The sequence below is a fragment of the Phalacrocorax carbo genome, chromosome 17 (assembly GCF_963921805.1).
Source record: "Phalacrocorax carbo chromosome 17, bPhaCar2.1, whole genome shotgun sequence".
NCBI classification, from domain to species: Eukaryota; Metazoa; Chordata; class Aves; order Suliformes; family Phalacrocoracidae; genus Phalacrocorax; species Phalacrocorax carbo.
The window spans coordinates 10,023,934-10,030,791 of NC_087529.1; the positions used below are offsets into that span (position 1 = coordinate 10,023,934).

Sequence of the window (6,858 nt, forward strand, 5' to 3'; positions counted from 1 at the left end):
AGTGCAAAGCTCAGGGCCATCATTGCTGAAGGATTTGTTTTCCAGACAGTAGCAAGAGAAATGAAGTAATTACTTTAATGACAGAGAGACTGTACTATTGATGTTTTAAAGTGAGCCTATGCATCCTTCCAGGGCATAGTGAATACTTGATTCCATGCTATACTAGCTTGTTTTAAACATCTGAAAGATAGGGTCCGAGGAGCTCCTGCTGTATTTTCTCAGCAATTTTGCGATGCTTACATGCTATTCCAATAGGAAGTGGCCTGGGACCCACGACAGTCTCACAGAGACCTATGGAAATTACTTTATGGAAGCTTCATTTTCTGATATTAAATAACGTGGTTTTGAGAGCTTCTGTCAGAAGGATGTCTTGTTCCCTGGGTAGGAGGTGTCTGAGGCTGATTTACTCAAACGTTCTCACCAGCAGTCCTGCAGGAGGGCTTCTCCCTTTGGAACTGGGCTGCTCGAAATGGTGAAAAGGAAGTTCTGTATCTAGGCATCCTCCATGTCTCAGGTGAAACGTTTCAGTGGTTTTCTTGCTGTGTCCCATGTGCCTAGCATCTGAGCAAGAGGAGGATACGCGAATTGTACCATGGAACACGGAACTGGGTGTGTGGCTTTGTTTTCTGGGCAAAGATCTGTGGTTTGGCCGTACGTGAGATGAGTTGCAATGCTCGTGTGCAAAAGCACTCAAGATCTGAAGGAGGAAAGAATCATAAAGAGTAAGTATTTTCATAAGGGTGCTAAGCTGACCGACTGCTGTGTGTCCTTGTACTACTACCCCTGGAGGTTACAGGTCTGAAGAGGTTGCAATGGGACAGTAGCCTGCAGAGCAACAGGAGCTGATGTGCTTTCATTCTGCATCGTTTTCAGAGCGCGCCCCATTGACTCCAGCAACGCCTTTCACTGGGAATTTCTTGCTCGGGAGGTCCAGCTGCAGCCAGGTGTCGGTAAGACAGTGACATCGCCTTGTTTTGTACCAGCACCCTGACTTGCAAAGTCTGTAAGCAGCCAAGTCATTCCCTTCCAGCTGCTTCTCATCTGCCGTGTGTAAATACTTTGCCATCACCAGCAATACTGAGCATTCGAGAATACCTGTGTTGTGTCTAGAATTGCAATTTGAAGTGATGGGTTTTTGCTGCAGACGTTAACTCCCTCTCCTTGTATTTATTTGTAACTTAGTCTTTCCTGCCTCCTAACAGGATCACACCATCAAATACATCATTCATCTGACTGGCTAAATGCCGTGATACATAGGCATTTCAGACTTCTATTGACTGAGCATTACGGTACCGTGAACCATGTCTAAGGAGCAATCGGCTGAGTCCTGACCAAGGCCTGTCTTCCTTGTGGTGGGGGAGTTACTTGCCTTCCAACAAAGCATTCAAATGAGATGCTAGTAAAACTTGTGATGACAGGGGCGTTTCTTTGAATTATGTGTTCTGCTCTTTGTCCGTTTTACTGTTGCTCTTAATTTTGGCATCCCTGGTTGATCGTAATTGGTGGATGCAAGGCAGGAGGCTGTTGGCTGTATCACGTTAAGTGAAGCAATCCCAGTAGAGATCAGGGGAGTTCTGCTAACGATCTGGGACTTCTCTACACATAAAGTTGCAATGCTTTTCACTAGTCTTGAGGATGCAGCAGTGCACATGTAACAGGTAATGGCCGGTAGCGATGCAAATAGAGGATGGCCGGGGAATACAGTCCATTCTGTAACTCCACCCAAAGTATGATTTTCCAAGAGATTGTTACGCCCCAGTGACAGATGTGGATGTTCTTTCTGCACTCCCTGCTGGAGCAGCTTGTGAAGCATAAGAACAGATGCAAGTGATAGGAACCAAACAAAAAGACCAGAATTTTCACCAGAATGCTTCCACTGTGAGGTTACCCTAAGTGGTGAACAGACTTGCTCAGTCTCTGCAGAAGAGATTAATTTTGCCCCAGTGAAAAGAACTGTGGCAGGTGTGTCTCGCCCAGACACTGCTCTGGTTATCTCATGAGGAAATCTATTTTTACCTGTATAAATCTACTGTTTTTCCTTAATGCATGTTAAATTGTTTTGCCACCTTGATTTCCCTAGGTAAGTTAGATGATATAAAGAAGCCATTTTATTTCACACCAAAGTAGGCTGCCTTTCAGCTTCAGTATAGTCAGTTTAGCCGTAGGTGTGCATTGGAAGGACCTTTCCTACTGGATTGTAACATCAGAGACATAGCAGATTTCATGCTAAAGCACCCCAGGTTATCTTGGAACTGAAGTTTTTCTGATGGAAGGCATAAGGAATGTGCAGTAAGAAGACATAAAATTTCAATTAGATTTCCGTTCCTGACTATTTCCCAGAGGCTAGACACAATATATTACCAATCTGAACTGTAATCATAAAGTTAGTAATTGCCTTTAAGGGGTCAACACATTTAAGCAGCATTTGCAGCAAGTATTTTCATAAATACAACCATATTACAAGCCAGTGTTCTTCTAACAACTCCTCTTATTACCAATATGCAGAGGCATTGCTCCTCTGTCAAACTAAGGATGCTCATCTCGGATGTACTTCCATTTGCTCTTAATATAAATTAGTCTATTTCAAGAGGATAATTGTGTAGGCTTTGCTTGCTCCCTGGCACAGAACTCAGAATTGGAGCAGGGAGTGCAGTGAGTTTTGGAACACAGACTTGGAAAAGAAATGCTTCAATTGTATTTAACTTTGTTATGTACCTGGCACTACAGATGAGATGCTGCGTGATGTGCAAATTGGAATTTTCAGTTTTGCCTTGGGTAAATTTGTCGCAAAAGCACATGTCAACTACACGTTGGGACCCCAGGTGCCTTAATGACAATATGATACTTTAGGGTTAGGCAGGTCAAAAGAGTTGGAGGATGGAAAATATGGCGTTACAAATTCAAGTTGTGTCAGAGAAGCAGGACAGATAACAGTCAAGGTCACGAAGATGCAAGGGAGGAATTACATATATTACATATGTAGATAGCCTGTAATGATTTTGTTTGTAACAGTCTGTATGCAAATCAAAATACAATAGCAACAGTAAAAACTTGCTCATTTATAGAACTTGGCTCCAGAAATGCAGAGAGACTGGGGGAAGAAATCTGAACTAAAGCAGGTGCGATACTACCTCATCCCTCAACTTGCACCTCCCCTCAAATTCCCTGTTGTATGAAGGGGAGCACCGGAGGGCCTCTGGGTGACCTCCTTGGCCGTCAAACACACGCTTACTGTGGTTTCTGCTCCTGCCATTCGTTGCTTCGAAGCTGAGGCTGCCTATGGAGGCTGCCTTCATCGCTGCCGGCAGAACATTGATTCTGAGTGAACAAGCTCCGCGTGTTACTGCCTGGTTTCCCCGGCCCTATGGCGTGTCTCTCACCCGACAAAGACACAGAGCAAGTTTGCACAGTTTCCAGGCTTCCTCTTTTTGTAAAGAGACATTCGCTCCACACTTTTCCTTATACCAAGAAGCCAAGGGATTATTCCTTTGCAGTGAGGCCCTTCTGCTATAGGCACCCGGTCTAGTCAGAACCTGGATTTTATTCGGTCTGCTTTGTCCTGGTGGGTATTTTTTCATAGCTGCAGCCCCAAAAACTTGGATGTTATACAGTAGAAATACTTGTTTTCTAGGTGATCCTAGATCGTTGCTTATGTGCTAACGTATTGGAACAGCTTTTCTCCAGAAATTGAGGCAGAATGTATATGTTTTCCTGCCATCTCCAGGTCAAATCCTTGAATTAAATGCATAAATTAACTGGCCGTTGGTTGATGTCGTTGGTTATGACTGCAGAACTCCTCCCGTATATGAATAAGAAATGCAAGTGCTCAACTCTTCATCCATCCTCAGTATGGGTCGCCACTTTCAAACTTGGATGGCTGAAGCCAGGCCCCTAAGGAGATGGGCTTTATGGGAACGCTGGACTCCTACTGTTCTGTGATCAGTGGGAGGCGAACAAAATGCTCTAATGTAAGCGTGTCCTGTCAGCCTTCCCTTCTAGATGGCCATACTCCAGTTCTCAGATGAGAAAAACCTGACAAAGCACCTCTGACCTGAGAGAAGTATCCAGGCTCCCTCAGATCTGGTCCTGGTGCCGCGCAGCAATCTAGTACTTGCTGTGCAACACTAGCGAGTAGTAAAGTCGTGCTGATTTTTCTTCACTTAAATTTTGGAGGGGAGTTTTGCTGGTTTGGGGGTGTTGAGTGTTTTGCCTTATGCCTTAGATGCGAGCAGAACTAACACTTTAAGACTAGTTCAAAAAGCCTCTGAGTTTTGGTCTCGTGCGGCCATTTATATGACAGATCTGTGAATGTCGTGGGAAGGGGAAGCGTGGCGGTAAAACACCATTTAGCTTTTTCCCCAACTGGACAAGCCGATTATGCAAAATAAGAGACACATGTGGAATCCTTTGCCTTGTAAATAAAGGTGCCGTTGGGGATATTATGTGCAGGGAGGTTCCTCAGGCAGACTTGCAGAGCTGTGTTAGGATGTCCAGGCTGAGGTAAAAGGCGCCAGTTTCGCCGCCCCGTAGGCAGATCAGGGATCATGCTGTGGTTTAATCATCCCGAGTCCTTTGTTGCAGGTGGAGGTAAGCAGTGCTGGCTCTCTTGCTAGCGCAGGCTATTTCCAGATCTGCTCTTGTTCGGGAGTCACCAGGGAGCTCTGTGAGGTGGAAAGGGAAATCAGCGCACACAGGCTTTCCCTGCGCCCTGGGCTGGGAGCACCAGCTCCCCATCAGGCTTTATCTTGCCAAAGGTGTTCCAGTCCAGGTTGCTCCTGCACAGGACAAAGGGTTTGCCTCCCAGCTGCTTTGTCTGTTGCAGACATATGCAGGGGAGCTACATCTGAGCCTTATTCAAGGATGTGGATTGCACGACAGGAAGGGTAAGGAGCTTATGGGAGTATTTCGCTGTGTTTGCTCAACCACGTAACACAATCTTCAGTGCACAATGCTGTACGGGCCCGATTATCTTTCCTTTGATTTTATTTATTTAATTTATTTTGACTGCTACAGTAAAGTTTGTGGATATCTCTTTTTTTTCCTCTCTTTTTCCCCTGTTAGTTTTTGCTTTAGAAGTAGGTAAACCAGACCTCTCACTTCACTGAGTTTTCAGCACAATATGAGCATTTAGCATCATGCCAGCGCACGACTGTGATCCACGCGATGATGCTTCTGTGCATTTGAGACTTAACAGTATTTCATAAAGACACATACAAACAACAGCAGGCACATAAATATTTTGGTGAAGAGTCGATTGCATACAGGAAATAACTTGCTATATCTGCACAATATGGGTTGCAAATGGATTTCTATTTCTAGCCATGTATGTAAGTGACCCAAAGTGTATTCATTGTATACACATAGGATTATGGTCAAAATTTGGATAAAATGTACAATTCTTAACATTAAATAGATATTAAATCTCTAGGAAAATGAGAGACTCGCCTTTCTGGAGACACTCCTTAGTTTTCACTCAGTCTTGCTTCCTGTTACGAGGAGCTACAGCTGGGGCTACTTAATTTCCCAGTTTGTTCAGTTGCACGGTAAATCTAAGCTATTTTCTTGCAAGTTTGTCCACGGTAATCTACTTCCTGCTGCTACAATGGCTAACAGACCCCGGATAAAATCTGCTCAGCGGCTTCAGAAATTAGCCTCATAGCTCAGACTTGTGCTCAGAAGAGGACTGAACTGGGCAGCAGATGTTCTAGATGATGGTGAGCTTTCCTCTAAACCTCCACTGAAAGCCAGCTCGAGTCAGTACTGATGAACACTGGGCACCTTTTTCATTTATATAATGCAGATTGTGGTGTTCGGTTCAGGTGTTTAGGGCCAGCAGTGCAAAGAAATAAAACACCCTTCCAACTGGTCTACGTGGGGGTGGGGGGCTGTGGCAACTTCAGAACGCTTGGCATCGGCATCTATGAAAATCATTGATTCCGGTGGTAACAGGATTTCTTAAGCTGTCGTGAATCTCTGCTGTCGCTGCCCTGGTGCTGTTCGGCCGCGGTGCACATCTCGGTTCAGTTTGGGGTACGAGGCCCTGAGCAGCTCCCGCGGGCTGGATGCGCCGTTGCTCTCCCAGCCTTAAAGCTGCAGGAGTAGTAACGCCCCTGTGCTGTCAGCACGGCGCCTGCCAGGGGCGATTTAGGCCCTGAAGGTTTGCACATCTGGCTGGGAGCCGTTTTGGGCTGGGCTCTGGGTTGCCTTACACCCCTTGCAGTCCCTTTGGCAGCGCAGCATCACTGAGTTTGGCTGCGGGCCTGGCATTCTCCCAGAGCTGAGCCAAGGCGGCAGTCTGGGTGGGCGTTTTTATCCTAACTGTGATTTACCTGGAATGAATAACAGCTGAAAGGAATTTATTTGCAAAGTAAGGTCAGTACAGAACTTGTCCCCGTGCTTTCAAGCATGGCAGCCACTTTCCAGGGCTTTATAATTTAGTGACAATAATGAAAACAGTTCAGTCTCATATCTGCGGAGAAATCAAAGCAAGAGCTGCTTCTTTTTGCAATTTTGTTAGCAGCAGAGCTGAGCAAAGTGAGGAGACATCACAGCCTAGAAGAAATATTCCAGCCCTTGCCAGTGCAGCAGGTGATAACTGTGATGTGATGGGCAGTGACCGCTTCGGAGATAGATGTACCTCATGCAAACGAAATACTCGCCCAGCCTGAGCCTACCAGAGCCACGCAAAGCTGATTTTGCTGTAAGCAGGAGCTGTTTCGCATGAAGCCGCGAGAAGAGATCTCACACGTTCTTGCGGCTTTTCTCCCCTCTTTGGCACTGGGAGGTAAGGACGAAGGTGGCCAGAGGTATTTGTTCTTCGCGTGCTTTGGAGCGGGGCAACCTGCGCCCCTGCGCGCC

The 6,858-nt window shown here is 45.9% G+C and overlaps 1 long non-coding RNA gene across 1 annotated transcript; it reads left to right on the forward strand.

The window, feature by feature from the left end:
• The first annotated feature begins 296 nt into the window (after positions 1–296).
• LOC135316096 (uncharacterized) lies at positions 297–2,348 on the forward strand. The gene is made up of 3 exons (XR_010375548.1): positions 297–722; positions 874–950; positions 1,203–2,348. It is a non-coding gene; the product is annotated as an uncharacterized LOC135316096 (long non-coding RNA).
• The last annotated feature ends 4,510 nt before the right edge of the window (positions 2,349–6,858 follow it).